Source organism: Acanthopagrus latus, chromosome 14 (genome assembly GCF_904848185.1).
Source record: "Acanthopagrus latus isolate v.2019 chromosome 14, fAcaLat1.1, whole genome shotgun sequence".
Lineage (NCBI taxonomy): Eukaryota > Metazoa > Chordata > Actinopteri > Spariformes > Sparidae > Acanthopagrus > Acanthopagrus latus.
The window spans coordinates 6,786,282-6,802,221 of NC_051052.1; the positions used below are offsets into that span (position 1 = coordinate 6,786,282).

Consider the following 15,940-nt stretch of genomic DNA (forward strand, 5'->3'; position numbering starts at 1 on the left):
AAGGCGCAACATCTATGAATTTTGGTTTAAAATGTTAATTACTAATAGAATGTGAAGAAGATACAGAGGACCCAGGCCTGCAAAACCTCCTCCATCCTGCAGCCCAAAGCTCCCGTGCTAACTGTGCAAACAACATCAATATGACCCCAGTAATCAGAGCTCCCAGTCCTGACAGCTAGCTGCACCGCTAACTGAGCTAACTAGCTAACATGAGTAGCAACTTAATGTTAATCTAAATCATGTTTAAGTAACTATAAATGTGCCATTTTCCAGCGACAGTTATTGTTAAATTTCACACATTTCATTTATAAAAGTTGCTTTGGGAAAACTTCTCTCGGAAAACAAACAAACAAACAAAAAAAAAACAGACTTGCACACAAAGTGAGAACTTTTTTCCTGACTATTATTTGTCGGCAGATTAGCAGCTTAATGGACATGTGACTCCTGCTGTCCTGCCCACTGTGCCCCTCTGCGTCCCTGCCGTTCCCGACACCATGTGCATCCGGATAGCATATATTTTCCTAATCTCGGATGTGAATTGTACCCTGAATCCGCTGCAGCAGCGAGAGGCTCTTTGACTGAGGAATTTCATATTTTAGCATTCATTGTCATATATTACATTTTCTCCGACAAAGGGGGGGGGGGTCGGGGCCACCATGTTCTTAATCACTTAAATCCACATGCAATCTGGCTCAGCCATCTTAGCCAGGGCCGCGGATCCATTAGTCCCTTCTCATTTCAGGGGGGAGAGCTGCCAGGCCATTAGTTCTGCCATGCTCCGCTAGATTTCCATATCCTTCCATTTCAACATTTTTCTGCGAGAAAATGGGAAAAAGTTGCGGATTAATTCCAACTAATCCTCCATTTTTTTTTCTATTGCCTTTAATTACTTGTTCCGGCCTCTGACACTCTGAATGGTCATCAGCAGTAAGTCGACTTCGCACGCGTCCCGTCTTATTGTTAAAGGAAATGGGCTTGTGTCTGTGTTTAAGGGCATGTATCTTGAAGCTTTGGCTTGTCATCAACACCCGCCGAAACACACACACACACACACACACACACACACACACACACACACACACACACCGACTTTGATTCCTACTTGAAGAGATCTTCAGCTGGATGTTTTTGTCTCATTATTGAACCGTGCTAACACCACTCGAGTCGCCTCTTGTCCCTTTTGATGGATTTCCACTCCTGCAGAAAACCTATTTTCTCATTCCACGGGCCTTTAGTTCAATTTTAAGTCTCATCGCTCATTATAAACAGCCCAAATTCTCACCATGATTAGACTGAACAGTCGACTGATCTCGGGGCCGGTTGGAGGTTTCCCCCCCTCGAGCAGCTCCACTTCTTTTTTTGTACCGCGTGCTCAATCCTCCTTGCTTGTTCTCTATCTGCAGTGATTGAACACGACTGAGGAAATATGGCCTCCGAGCGCCGCTGTGACCCCCCCCCCCCGCCTCCTCTCCTCTCCTCTCCTCTCCCCTCATCCACCCCCCGTGGCAGTCACACAGCATACAAGTCAATGTGACCGCTGAGGCAGAGCGGCCCCCCTTTCACAGCGCTAACGTTCAAAGCAGGCCCGAACGACCCGATGAAAGCAATCTAATACCACAAATTAGCCTGTCACTTAGCCTGGATTATAAGCCTCGCGAGGGGCCGCGGCTAAAATAACTTGAGCCTCATTGTTCCGTGATGTAAAACAGCGGAGAGAGGAGTGTAACCAGAAAAAAAAACAACAAAAAAAAAAACAGGTGCAATTTAATTTTAATGCCTGTGTGCTCGTCTCAATCGCTCTCTGTAATTAAATAGATTTCTTTTTTCCTCTTCACCCCCTCTCCCCTTCATCAGCGATCTCCCCCCTGGCAGTTCTAGTCCCAGCGAGGGACCCTCCTGTAGAGAGAGGTCGGGAACCATTCGGGGCCCGACGCGGGGGCCGCCCTTCCGCTTTTTCCCCGCTCTGACACGTGAGAGAGGTCGACGTGAAAGAGCGGGAGATAAGGGGCCGAGAGGTGCCGCTGATTTATGGCTGGCGTCGGCGGAGCTTGTCATTCACGGCGCATTTGCGACCGTCGCTGGGTGTTGCGCCGAGGTTATGATAAACTGGGCCTGGCTGCCCTCGCTCTCCTGTTTCCTCCTCCTTCCACACACACACACACACCTACATTACTTACTTCAATTACAAAAGCATTTCTTCGGATTAGACTCACGCCGCCTCACCTCAGTCTTCACTCAATAATTCAACGACAGGCTCAAAAAGTCGTGTATTATTGTTCTCTCAGGTGTGAAGTTTCCAGTCCGCTCACCTCTGACCAAGGGCGTCACTTTCTGGCAAAAAAGTGTCCGGAAACCAATCAACCACTGATTATCGACGACAACCCGGACGGGATTTTAGTGTTGGATTCAACTCACACCCCCACAGCTTTTAAACACAAAGTGACGCTCTTGATTTTAATATGCCTGAGTTGTTTCTCAGCCTTATTAAGTCGCGTCACATTAAGAGTGTGTCATAATCTGGCTCCAGATTCAGGGATGATGGATGGTGAAGAGTTCATTACGTAACATTTTCTGGTGCAATCTACTTTCAGAACTTTTTGAACACATTATGCTTTTGGAAAAAATGGGGGGCAAAAGCTGCAGTTTCAAGAAGTGGCGGGTAAACGGCATCGTGGTTTTTTTTTTTTTTGTTTCAACAGATATACAGCGGGTAAGCACTGAGCAGCTCAGTTCTTTGTTTAGGATTTGTGAATTAAAAATGTGGTCAATTATGAGCAAACTGATCACAGAACTGTGAGCAAAACGTTCCTTCGTAGTCAGTGAATCCAAACATCGCAGTTTTCATATTGTAAATGTAATCATGGCAGTTTGCGACACATTTATTTGGTGCGGCGGCAAAATGAATTCACCTGCGTTCCTTTCAACTCCCCACAAAAGGTACGACTTACGTAATGGTCAGCTGGATAAAGCCTGGGAAGCATTCTGAAGGCCGTCTCTTTGACTTTGCTGGTTGAAAAAGTAGTGTTCTCTTCGACAATTTGTGCCAGTGTGACACAGCAGAAGCTGTAATCTCCTGTGTCGTTGTTGAAAAAGCTGACGGATTGTCTCATTCTTCGTTTCGGTTTGTTGTTTTCCCAGCGAGCACTCCACACCGGCGCAGCGATGTGACGCCAAGAAGGTCAGCGGAAAAAAAAAAGAAAAAAAAAAAAAGAGAATAACGCAGATTGAGATCGACAGCTAGTCGCTCTCTTGGGGAAACACTTTTGAATATCAATCTGTGATGCTGAAGGACGGCTCCTCTGATTTTCTTCTAAAGGTGCGCTGCGTAGTTTTAGCAAATCATTTTCTATGTCTAAACACACTAAATAAACAAACACACACGCTGACGTTAAAGGACAACACAATGTCATACTGTTTACTTGTGTTTATATGTGGCGGACCCTGCCACCTTTCTAGCTTCAATCTTATTTCCTCCGACAGCAGCTTGTTTATTCAGTTGTGGAAAAAAACATCTCTGAGTTTGTTTTATATCTTCATTATTACTGTAAATATTACAGTTCTGACTTCTACACAGTGCCCCTTAAAGTAGATTGTTTTGCCAGAAACTTACTTTTGAGACTCAAGTACTATGTGTATGGGTGACTTTTACTTTTACCAAGTGATACTGTAACGCAATATCTTTACCTCAAGTATGACTTTATACAACACTGTACAAAAGTGTGACAAGGCAGAAGATAACTATCAGCTCAGAATCATGCTCAGAAGGTCAAAGTTGAACCAGGAGCAACATCTGTGGAAAAAGCAAACTGAACATAATTCTCCGTTATCTGACATTCAGCGGACTAAATGAAAATCAATGAATCCCTAAGAAAACGAGATCAGAGAGAGAAAACGCCCGCTTGATCCATTACACCCTGTCCAGCGGTTGTTTCCTTTTAATGGTGGTCCTCCGCCCCCTCCCTCCCCCTCCGCCGGCCTCATCTGTCTTGTTTAGCGAATTCCTACATTTCCCAGAGTGCCGACCCGGAGAAGTGGTGCGAAGTCGTTGCAATCAGCTGCGGGTTTTTACGCGGCAGGAGAGGAAGAAAGACAGTGATGGCGAGAGATTTCCCAAACGGCTCCGCCTCAAAACCCAACCTGTCTTGTTGCTGCGTCGCGCGCCACTCTTTTTTCTTCCTCTGTGGTGGTGTAAATTGGCCTCTATGGCTCCCCCACAGTGGATTTCTCCCACTATGAGTGTGAGATGTATGTTCGAAATGGATCTGTGGCTGGAAAGAGATGCCTTTGGTGTTTACAGTTGACACTTTGGATCGCAAGAAACGTCCTTTTTCGGCTATGTCGTCGCTGATCCGTCCGGGATGTAACGTTTCCCGAGTTCGCCCTCTTACCTCTCCCACCGCTGTCGACAGGAACGCGGACGTCAACGCCGTAGACGTCCGCGTTCCTGTTTGACAGCGGTGGGAGTGTTGATTTGGAATCACACTGGGTGAAGATTTATCATGATGTCTCAGCTTGAAACGTCGGGGACAACTTGGCACTAGGTCGCATATTTCCGACACGGGCGGGGGGGAATCAAGTGTGGCATTTGGTCATGATAATTGGCCAACAGATCCAGCGGACCTCGGGAGCTAATTAAAGTGTATCATAATCGCCTGTCTTGAAAGTTTCATTAGACACCTAAAGATAGATTCCCCCCCCCCAATGCTTCGACACCTCGCTCCTCACCTTTCTCTTCTCGTCGCAGCCTGCCAGACTCGTCATTCTTCTCCCGGAGCGCTTATTGGCCTGCGATTAATCAAGGTGGGACCGTTTTTTGGGGTTTCCGGTTGACCCCGACACCGAAGAAGATCATTTATAGTCACAGGTGAGATGGAGCTGACAACAGAGGAGGGTGGGGGGAGAAAAAGAAAAAGAGAAAAAAAGAAAAAAAACCACAGCCTTCCATTATTGCTCTTAACCCTGGATGGTTAAAAAAAAAAAAATAAATAAATAAAAAACTTGAGAAGTCGCGATCGCTGCTTTTCATATCAGCCTCGTTTTCTGCCACCTTCACTGCTGCGTTCTTCATAGCGGCGCGCTCCGCGTCTGGATTTAGACACGAAACTCTCCCCCCCTTGTTCGTATCGGCGCGCTTTGTTATCCCGTTTGGCTTCAGAGAGAGCGGGGCGGCTGCGGCCTTGACAGCCATTTTTTCGCACTGGGAGCGCGGATGTCACCATGTTTTGATTGACACCCTCCGTCTGGTGAGGCCCTGCTCGCCGCCTTTGTACACCTTCCATTTCCCCCCAGCGCCACGTTGAACCTGAGCACAACCGCTCTCTCCTCAGCTCCTCAGACTTAGAGCCAATTATAGCGGTTCAGGCTCAACTCCAAAACTCTTCTTCTTACACATGATGTCGCCTATTACTGTTTCCTCAAGGCGCTTTAAGTCGTCAGCCACGAGAGGTATGCAGAGGCAGAGGGAGCATCCACCCAGCGCTGGCCTCCACTCGTACTCAGGCGCTGGCTGTTTGTTTAATAATGATGATAAATGGCGGCCCACCTCACACTTTAATGCATTCCCACTCTCCTCTGTGATTTCTTAAACGGCTTTTCTTTTTCTTTTTTTCTTTCTTTTTAAGAGAAGTCGGCCTCCGCTGTGAATTCGAAAATGAATAGGCCGGCGGTTGTGTTAAAACTGGTGACGTCAGTTCAGTGCCGGCCCAAGCCTTTTGGGGGCCCTCAGCAGAATTTGATTTGGGGGCACCCCCTTTATTTAATATGTGGGGCCCCCAAGCAGCCGCTCAGTTTGCTTATGCCACAGGCCGGCCCTGCATCAGTTCATACTGGTTCTACAAGTACGTTTTCTCTACGTGTTATTCTTTTTTTTCTCGTGAGAGATTTTTTGAGGGTTTGTCTGTATACTTCTTGCTGCTTTGAAGTGGGCGGGGTTTATCCGGGCAAAGCTGATGCACCAATCAGACTTTAGCGACGTCGTCTGGTCGTCTCCAGGCTTCTGTCAATCAAAGCCGACAGTCCCGGTGAAGCAGATTAGCTGAGCGAGGAAGAACGAGTGAGAATTTGAACTGATTTTTCTTCATGTTTGATAAAATTGGTTCTACACAAATTCTCATTTTTATGAAGAATAACACATTTGTATGTAAATGTTGTAAATTCTGCTTCTGTCATTACATAGTTATGAAAACCTGCACAAAACTAAAGGCAGAGCTGAAGTTAATGTGTCAAAATTAAACAAAAACCCCCCCAAAAAACAGTGTTCTACCTTTGAAGGCATAGACCAAATCTAGGTGAAGCCGTGCTAACAACAGTCACTTCTGGGTTGATTTGCATCGCGGGGAAATTGGTCAAACTTATTTCCGTTGTCATTTTTTTTTTTTTTAATTCCCTAACTGCAACGTTTAAAGACATTAGGTTAAAGGTAAGAACAGTTGATTTGTGAGTCTCATTCCCAACGCGTCACATACTGACAGGATGGCGTCCAGCCCGACCTGCAGTCCCAGTGCGTCAGTATGTGACGAGTTGGAAAAATGGGACTCGAAAATCATCTTTTCTTTCAAACAGCACCTTTAAACGCGACGGTCTGACCTCATCTCACGTTTCTACTGTGCTTCTTTTACATTCGTGTTGATTTGCCAGCATCTTTGACATCTACTAAACAGCAACACCTGGTTTTCTGCTAGTTTGGGGAGAACTCGCACTGTCATGTTCTCTAGCCTGGGGCCCAACAGGAAAACAAGGTCTCCGACGTAACGTTAGAGAAAGTGTTGTTATTGATACGATACAAAGGCATCAAATACGTATTTGAGATGAGTAAGACGCATCCGCCATGGACCGACATCATGAGAAAAATATATTATGTGTAAGCCAGCGCGTAGAGACCCAGATCACCTCACTGTGTGTCACTGTGGAGCGCCACTTTGTCACACACTGCAGGGTTTTGCTCATTTGTGCCAGTCACAGTGACATAAAAGAGAGATGAAAGATAAAAAGATTTTTTTTAAAAATGTCCTCCTTCTATGAATAAAAAACACATATAAACAGTCGTAGCAGCGTTACAGTCGGTGTAAATCCAATGAAGCGGTCTCTGAAGACCATGCAGGAGTGTTTCACAGAACAATGATGCGTTCAAGGGTAACACTTCACGATACAGATGTTACCAGATATGCACATTCATAATTGGATCTGTCAGCACCCAGGCCTATAGGCCCATCTGTGGACACACAGGAGCGCACATGATGAAAGGTGATACACTGAAAGGCTGCTGTAACATTATAGAATGTGTATTCATGGGAGGAGTTGTAGTGCTTATGAGTACAAAATGGGTTGGTTAAGTTAACATGTTAATAAATGCTAATGTGAAGCAATAGAAAAAAAAAAGGCGGTGTGTTGTGTGTAAAAAGTAAAAACACAAAGCATCATGATTTCCTGTCTGCCCCTCAAACATGTGACTCTACGGAACCTTTTTCTCGCTGCTCCCTGACGCGGAATGCAATTTTCTCCGCCGTTATCAAACTGGGACAAAAGGAAAAAAATGACATTTAATATTCTGAAACATGTAAAAATCAAAATAAATAAACAAATAAATAAATAAAAAGCCCCGCGATTCGGCTCCGGGCTTATCTCGCAACTGACAGGCGAGGCGCGAGACAGCAAGAGAGACCGGCGCTCGGATTGCCACTTCCTGTTATCCCACCTTTTATCCCGAGGAACGACTCGGGTAACTGCCACAAATGCAGTAATAATCACTGTCTTTGAGGTGTCAGTGGGACGACACAAGCACAATGAGCGCCGCCGCCAATTGACTTTAATCAAATCAAACATCCACACACATTAGAGACTGCAACAGCATGAAATTGTGACCCACAAAACACGGAATTAAATCAGACGGAGAGCTTCCTGCTGACTCCCACACACCTGACTGGCTGTCAGGGATAAAAATATAATTTCTCATACATCATTTATTTATCATCCTGCGTGTTGTTCTGCAGTCATCGAGCTGACGCGCTCATCCACGCCGGTGACAGAAGGGATTCGGCGTCTCGCGCAAGGACACCGGGCTGTCACGGTGGAGGGGGGGGGGGGGATCAAACCCGTGTCCTTCCAGTCGCGGGACGGAGACTCTGTGGCCACGAGGACTCGCTGACGCCACAGTGTGACATTGATATATTTTTTAAAAGAGCTGACAAAAGTGCCAGTCGGTGATTTAACCTGCTTCTGGACCTTGATGCAGTTTTGACAGCTTGACTTAATTTCCTGCGCGTCCTTCATGAAGCTGTTCGGGATGATGGAACCGGAGCGCTTCCACTCATTTTTTCGACTTTTTCATCTCGCTGTTGAAGCCATCGGGAAGCAAACCAGATTTTAGAGGCAGTTTGTTTCTCCGTTGAGTGCTATGTTTCACAGGTTAAAGTGTTAAAAATGTAGCCTTTTAAAAAAGCATTTTTAGATCATAGTGAGATGTTCAGATTGTTCACAGAGTCTGAAGATCATTCATCACTAGTTTTTGCACTGTTCTGTTTTTACAGTATGCAGGTTGAAAACTGTCCTTGGCCTTTAAATCTGCAAGAAAAATGAATTTTCCCCGCTGGATTTAAATGTCCTTACTTGCACACGATCCTGACATTTCATTCAGATCTTTTAATTAAATATCAATGCCACAGTGTACAAATACTGCAGTGTAAGGTTTTGAAAATTAATGTAGACCATCATTGAACTTTTCTTTTTTTTTTCCCCCAACTATTCACTGACAGAAATCTATGTCAGTGGCCTCTAAATTTGCAAAGAACGCACCATTCTGATTGGTTGACGACATGGACACACAATGATAGAAGCTCTGGAGCCTTTACTCAAGTGAAAATGTCATTGGCACGGCGTGAAAATACTTTAACCCGCGTGTAACATTCTGAACATTCTTGACTTAATTCTTCAACATTTTGGAGAACAACTTTAAAGCTCGACACCACCCTTTACAAACATGACACCGGTTGATTTAAGTGTCGGCAAAAAATGTAGCACATTTACCAAAATTGAGAAATGGTTGTTTTGAGTGAAAGTACAAAATATCAAAATGCAGAAAAGGTTATATTTAAGCAGGCAAATATTACAGATTTTACTATTGGATTGTTATTAAAGGGGCCCTGTGTAGTTTTGTAGAAGATATTCAAACTCAGAATTTTAGTGTTTACAATAATAATGAGATAATAACACAATCCCGGAAATATACATTTTGCCCACAACTGAATAAAAAAGGTGTTGCAAACAGAGTTATTTAACTCTGAGTAAATAACTCTGTTTGCAGCTGGAATGGTGGCAGGGTCCGCCACATTTAACAAAGTAAAAAACAGGATGAAACTGTGTTGTCCTTTAAGGACTGTTTGTTCATTCAGTCGTGAACAAACAAGAAGAGTGTGTTTATGTAGTTTGTTAATGAAGAGCTTTCTCTCCTCATTAAAACTACATATTGCGCCTTTAAATGACGCTTAATTGTTTAAGCAAAATTTTACTAGAATTAGAATTAGCTCAATCTTGAGCAAGTCCAACAGATAATATACATAATAGATAACACTGGGGTTACATATTCTATAACAATGCATCACATTGTTATAACTATTCAACTTTTAGTTTGTAAGTGACAAGGTATTATTGTCTATTTCTGCTGTTAAAGACGCACTGTGTAGTTTCTTGCTCAGATAGATAATATTTACAATGTGTGTAAGGTATTATTACAAATTCAAGATAATTGGTTACACTCAAAATGATTGATATCTGTCCTGGCCCAGTTTTGCCCTAGTGACAACATTTTTATTATTTGTTTAAATTGTCCTCATTGATAATTCATGAGGCCTGAGCTAAGAGAGTAATTACAGGGAGGCAAACAGTTGGCTGTCGTGTTATGAGAGCATAACTATAAAAAAAGAAGAAGAGGCTGGTTCTAGAGAGGCGCGCCGATCTCTGTGAATGCTGCCGCTGGCCGATGGTGCCGGACCGTGGGTGAAGGCGGGGCCGGACCAGAAATAGCACGCTGGGTCACGCGACGTTGATGCATGGACACTCTGATTAAAGGGAAAAACTGAGGTTGGGACCATTTGGCTGCTGCGGTTTCGATGAGCGCGGCCTCTCAGATGGCATCTCGACGTGTCGTTACGGAAGGTCGCTGCGGTGGTTAACTCTCTGAAAGTGCACTCAGCATCAGTGTCGGGTGACGGCGCTCATGTTTGCCCTGCCCCGGGCTTCTGTCTTCGGTGAAATTTGAAATCAAGGCCCTTTTTTTTACCCCCCCTCGCTTGGCTCCGCGCACGCCGCAGCTGGAAGCGCCCCAATCAGTTTTGACCCCGGGGTTACATTTAATAATCAGTGCGAGCGGTGAAAAAGCAGCGTGGTGTCACTTTTGTTTATTTCTTTTGCAGTTCTGATCAGAACTGGATGGAATCAGATGCATTTTGTTTGCTGAAATCCAAAGCAGCATCTCACAAAGTTGCCAGTGCTGCAGCTTTGCAGGGAAACATTAGCTGTAGAATAGACTGTGTAATTAAAAGCAACATAAAATCTGTTTGTAGCATTTGTAGCTTGATTGGTAAGCGGGGAGGGAGGGAGGGGGGACTAGATAAAAACTGTGACACAGTTTCGACCAAAATCCATTTAAAACCAAGGATTCAGTTGCATGTAGATGTCTGACGGAGCTGTCACCCAGGAATAATCAGATATGTGCACGACGGCCCGAGGAGTGAGCTGAGCCACTTACAGTGTCTTATGTGAGAATTTGCGCCGAGAATCCAAACGGCGGAGTGGGTTTTCGGCCCCGCTGCAGGCTGGTGTAAAATGATTTGATTAGCGAGTCGCCAGGACAATGCGCTAAAGCGGGCCTCCTTTTATAGTCTTAAGTTCATACATCAACTTCAGCGCGGCGCTGACAGCTGTCTTGTCGTGTTTATGAAGTGAACTGAGCAGGATTTGTGGCAGATGCTTTTACAGCGCGCGTGACAAAGAGTGGGCACACTCCCCTTGTTTGGCGTGACAGGGTTGAGAGCGTCACTCCTCAGCTGTCAGAAGGGAACATCTGTGTTTTGGCGAGTGAGCGATGTTCGCTCGGCGGCAGAGCAATCGCCTGTCTGCAGCCGTCCGAGGTGACAGTCCCTGTCACGGTCCAAGTAAGGAGTGCGATAGAGACGGAGGCGAAGGGAAGGGAGAGGGGGGTAATCCCTGTATCGAATCCGGCGGCAGAGACAGAGAGGGAAAGTCCAGCTTTTTACGCTTTATGACCCACCCTGCAATCTCTGTGATACTGTGGATTACACACTTGCCTCGAGCATTTCCAGGGTGCATCTTCCTCCAATTGAGGGGAAAACTGAAAATTGAATCTTACACTTTTAAAATGATTACTTCCACAGCGGTAAAACACATTATGGTTTACTACTAAAGCTGCTTAGCAGGCAGGATATTTATGGAAAAATATGCCATGTTTCATAAGCCTTAACGTGTCTGAAACAAGGAAGAAGAACCATTCCTTAAAAATGTGACACTAAGTCCTCGCCACTCAGAAATGTGCTACCTCATTTGGATGTTCGAGCTCCGCTGAGCAGCATAATGGACGTGAGGAGGTCGAGAAATGTAAAGTATTTCAGCGAAGTAAAGTAACAACAGTTTTGTCATTGTCTGTGTATTGTTTTGCAGAGATGCCTACTCTGTTTGCATGTTAATGGCCAGTCCCTAGTGTAAACACCAACGTAACCCTGGTGCCCTGAGCTCCCGGTCTGGGGTGCTGGCTGCACAGCTACAGCTAGCAGCAGTTAGCGGCCACTGTTGTGATACGCTTCCTGCTATTTTTGGTGAGGATGAATGCAGCAGGACTACAATTCATAATTCTTTTTACAATTATTACACCATTAACGGCCTATTTTTGGCTTCATATCTTTCGTTTTTGTTCACATGCTTTATTGTTGAAAAAAAAACACATCATTTTTCTCGTACTATCCATTGCTGCAGCACCTCTATTCACTCTCCATTTGATGCCTGTCTCTTTAAGTCAGCTCTGATTGGTCAGCTCTCACAGGTCTGAGCAGGCACCACATTGAATACAAGCTGTGCGCGCAACAACAACAACAACAACAACAACAACAACAACCATCTTTAGCTTTAAAATGTAGACCAAAGAGTTGATGGTTAAAACCTCTGCAGAAACTGATTTGTAACATTCAGTAAAGCCTCTGATTGTCAATCACTGTCACGAAACTGCATTACTGTACAGGACATATTACCTTTTAAATGTAGCACACAGTGGTTTGTATGCTGTATACTAAGACTAAGACTTGCATTGCACCAAGTCACCGCAAAAAGCTCATCCTCAGCCTGCAGAGAGCCGACGATGGATGAATTCCCCGGTTTTTCTTTCCTCCTTTGGAAATAACATTTACCATTAATAGGCCAAGGACGACGGAGTCCTTCACTCACTAATGAAAAGTATTGTGGCTTTGTGTAAGCCCATCACAGTAGAAAAATAAGTGACACAAATGGGACAACAAGAAGAAAAGAGGTCAGGAAGGAGATCTACTTGAAGCCCTTGATTTCACTAAAGCGTTCAGCTCTCTTCTGCCAAACAAACACACATTTCTATTCAACTCTCCTCTTACATCTGAGCTCTATTATAAATCATGACTGTACTGTATAAGTAGCCCAGATGCCGGCTTATCTTTCCCTATTGATGTTTTACATACTGTAGATGTTTGACACAGTGAATTTGTCCGTCTCTCACATTTGATTTCCTCTGAAGAATCGCAGCTATTAGGTAAAGAAATGTCTTTTTATGTACTGTCTGCTGGTGCCCGCATTCTGGCTCCAGCTCTTGTCAAACTAAATACAGTCTAAATCTTTGTTGAGCTCTCACCTGCCTGTGCATACAAACACAGCATTTGGAGACACGTCACAAATCTGCCAGCAGCCAGTTCTATTTCTGTCATGGAACATCAATGTAAAAATGTTCATTATACCTGACAACCAAGTTAGAAAAAGAGAACTTGTGGTTCGTCTGCGCTAACTGCTAACCAGCGTGAGCTTTTTCAGAATGTAGGTCACCATAGCAAAGTCAAATTCATCATTCGTGTCTCTGCTCCACAACAGGTAGTTAACTTTGCAAAAAGTTAACTAATGTGAATAACTGAATTAACCCTTAGCTACCGGACCAACAGGCTAATTAAGCAGTCAGACAAATGCTATGCTAAAGCTAACCTGGCTTGATTTGCTCACTTCTGAATCCATTCAGTTCCAGGTTTTGTCTAGGTTACTTCAACAGCCAAATATGATGTAGGCCACACAACATTTTTTTAACAATTGCATTAGGTTTTTTTTTTTTTTTTTTTAAATTAATTAATTATTAAAAAACATTTCTTACCATGGTGTTGATGCTTTGGACCCGGAACAAAATATTAAAATTGACTCTTCACACTGTACTACTGTGTTTTTAAAAAAAATAATTTCACTGCTTCCTGATTTATTAGCAACTCTAAAGACAGTGGATAGTTACAAATGGACGTCACATCATATTTCAAGGTAAAGCAACAGGTTTGATAATCAGTTAGTTCCCATTGGACAAAAGCTAACGTTAGCTACAAGGTGGTGGAATGCTAACATTAGCTGTCATCTAAAGGAAGCCACAATACTGTTTTAATACTGTTTTGTGCTATTAGGAAAAGGTGTGAATTAATTCAGAAATATTACAGCTCACCTTGGAGTCACTCCGCTAAACATGGAAATGAAACACATGGGATGTCATCATTGCTAATGTTAGCTGATAAGTTGTTGAATGCTAGTATAAGCTAACGAGCCAACAAATATGTTGTTTTAGCTGGAAATACCTCCGAATGTGCCTCCAGATTTTCACTAACCATCATCTTTTCAGTTGCTGATCAATTAGGAAGGTGTGTATCGACAATTTTGACAGATTGCCTTTGTTTATGGAACTTGCCTGTTATGTTCCCTCCCACCACAGGAACATAACAGAAGGGAACATGAACCTGAAACATTTTTGATGTATTGCTCAGTCTCACTGTCAGTACAGGAGGATGAAAAAAAAAATATTGGGCATAGTGTCAAGCCTGGGGGTTGTTCACTGTGTCTCTAGGCAACAGTAAACCAAATGTTATTATTTCTCCATCGGCAGCAATAAAGTGAAAGTAGACTCTGGGTAGTGCTGAACTTTGCCCCGTCAAAACTTTCCCATTGATTTTTTTTTTCTTTTCTTCTTTACAGCAGTTAAGAAAAACGTGATATAAAAATGGCTCTCCCTGGATGTGTGACTGAAAACACAGTAAAAGGAAACTCATTTTGTCATTAATAGAAAAGTCAAACGTGAGGAATTTCCATTTGCTTAGTTCATAATTTATCTCGAGTTACTGTGACGGGTATACTGAGGGGTGTGCGGTGCAGGGACATTAGATGAGGTTGGCAGCCGTACTGCAGTATATAAATGCAACTGTTTCCTTTGATTGAACTGAGTTGGGAATTTCGCCGCGGCTGTTACAATAAGACGTTTTCATCTCAGCGACTGTCGGAGTCTTTTTATAAACGACGCTTCCTCGGTAAGTGTGCTCGCGCTCGCCAAGGTCAAGCCTCGGGTGGGATCTTTTTTAAAGCAGGCTCATTGGTCCGCTGCCATGCAATTTGTTTCACGGAGAGGTGGGGGGGGGGGAGGCGAGACGGAAGGGCAGGATGAAGTGGCCGAGGCGATTTGAGTTTTTGGTCCGGAGACGGGGATTTCTTGCCTCATTCAGTTTTAAACAAATTCACTTTGTACTCTTGAAAAGGAAATCCGATGATCTACACCGCAGGCTTATGTGCCTCACAACAGAGCCAACTCATAACAAAGGGATAAAAGTCCAATCTCTGGATAAATTTGAGCACACAAATCTCGGAGAACTACTGCAGTGACACCGGTGGAAAAAAGAATATGCATTATTCCTCAATAAAGGTGTTCATTTGCATTTGAAAGTGTCCTCAAGTGTAGCGCGCGATATACTGCAGAAAAAGGGAAACTTCTGACTCTGCTGGCAGAAGGGGAAACAAAGCAGCGCAGACAATCAGAACATAATTATGCTTTTCATTTAAGCTTCGGTTTATTAGTATTTGTTTTTCATCTGCCATCCTCCCAACTTGGATGTGCAGTTTGTATTTCATGCTCGTGGCGATCATCTGCATACGTTATGTGTTGCACTTCAGGGCCTATTGTCTGTCAAAGGGGTATACATTATACATGAAGTATTACAGACTAAAAATGCACTCGCAATTAAGACTCCCAACCGCTGTAGACAGTTTCAAAGTCAGAGTTTGTTTTCTTCCCAAAACACCCATTTGAATCTTTGCTGCAACCTGCAGTATAAAGTCCCCAGGAGCGATAAAAGCTCCACTTTTCAAAAATGCATGAAACGAATGAACAAAACTTGTAACAATACTTAAGTAGTTCACAAAAGGAATCATTATCCAATATCATTGGATATTCAAAGAAAACCCACAATACTGGCGCTGATTGTACTTAAGGGAATAGTTTAACACACCTGTTTGTTTGCTTTGGGATATTAGAAACTCAGTATCATACTTTTGAATTTTCATTAAGTACAGAGATGCATTCAGAGAAGGGTGACTCTAGCTTAGCATAAAGACTTTAAGCAGGGGATGACAGCTAGCTTCGCTCTGTCCTAAGAAAAAAAGAAAACCCTGCTTACTTGTGTTTTGTGACCCAAAATGTGGTCCTGGAGGCACCCACTGTAGGGGGCGCTGCCAGAGAAGCAGTCTTGGGTGCTTGGTCAGGTGTTTTTATGTCTGTCCATTCAAAATACTTTTCAAGCATACCAGATTTGTGTACTCTAAATCAAAAGGCCAAAGGAGTTCGGAGACGGGTTTGGTCCGGGCAAGGAGGGCCACAAGTATGGTCTCATGCCCCCCTCCACCCAAA

The 15,940-nt window shown here is 43.9% G+C and overlaps 1 protein-coding gene across 5 annotated transcripts in view; it reads left to right on the forward strand.

Annotated features, from left to right (window-relative positions):
- The window catches only part of LOC119032094 (chemokine-like protein TAFA-2), a 65,175-nt gene that overhangs the window by 22,372 nt on the left and 26,863 nt on the right, over nucleotides 1-15,940 (forward strand). Inside the window, exon 1 of one of the 5 annotated variants that reach the window (XM_037120888.1) lies at nucleotides 4,843-4,864. The exons of the other annotated variants lie outside the window; for them this stretch is intronic. The gene's annotated coding sequence lies outside the window, so the exon portion shown is untranslated. Of the gene's footprint in view, nucleotides 1-4,842; nucleotides 4,865-15,940 lie in introns of those variants that run through there. 5 annotated transcript variants of the gene reach the window in all.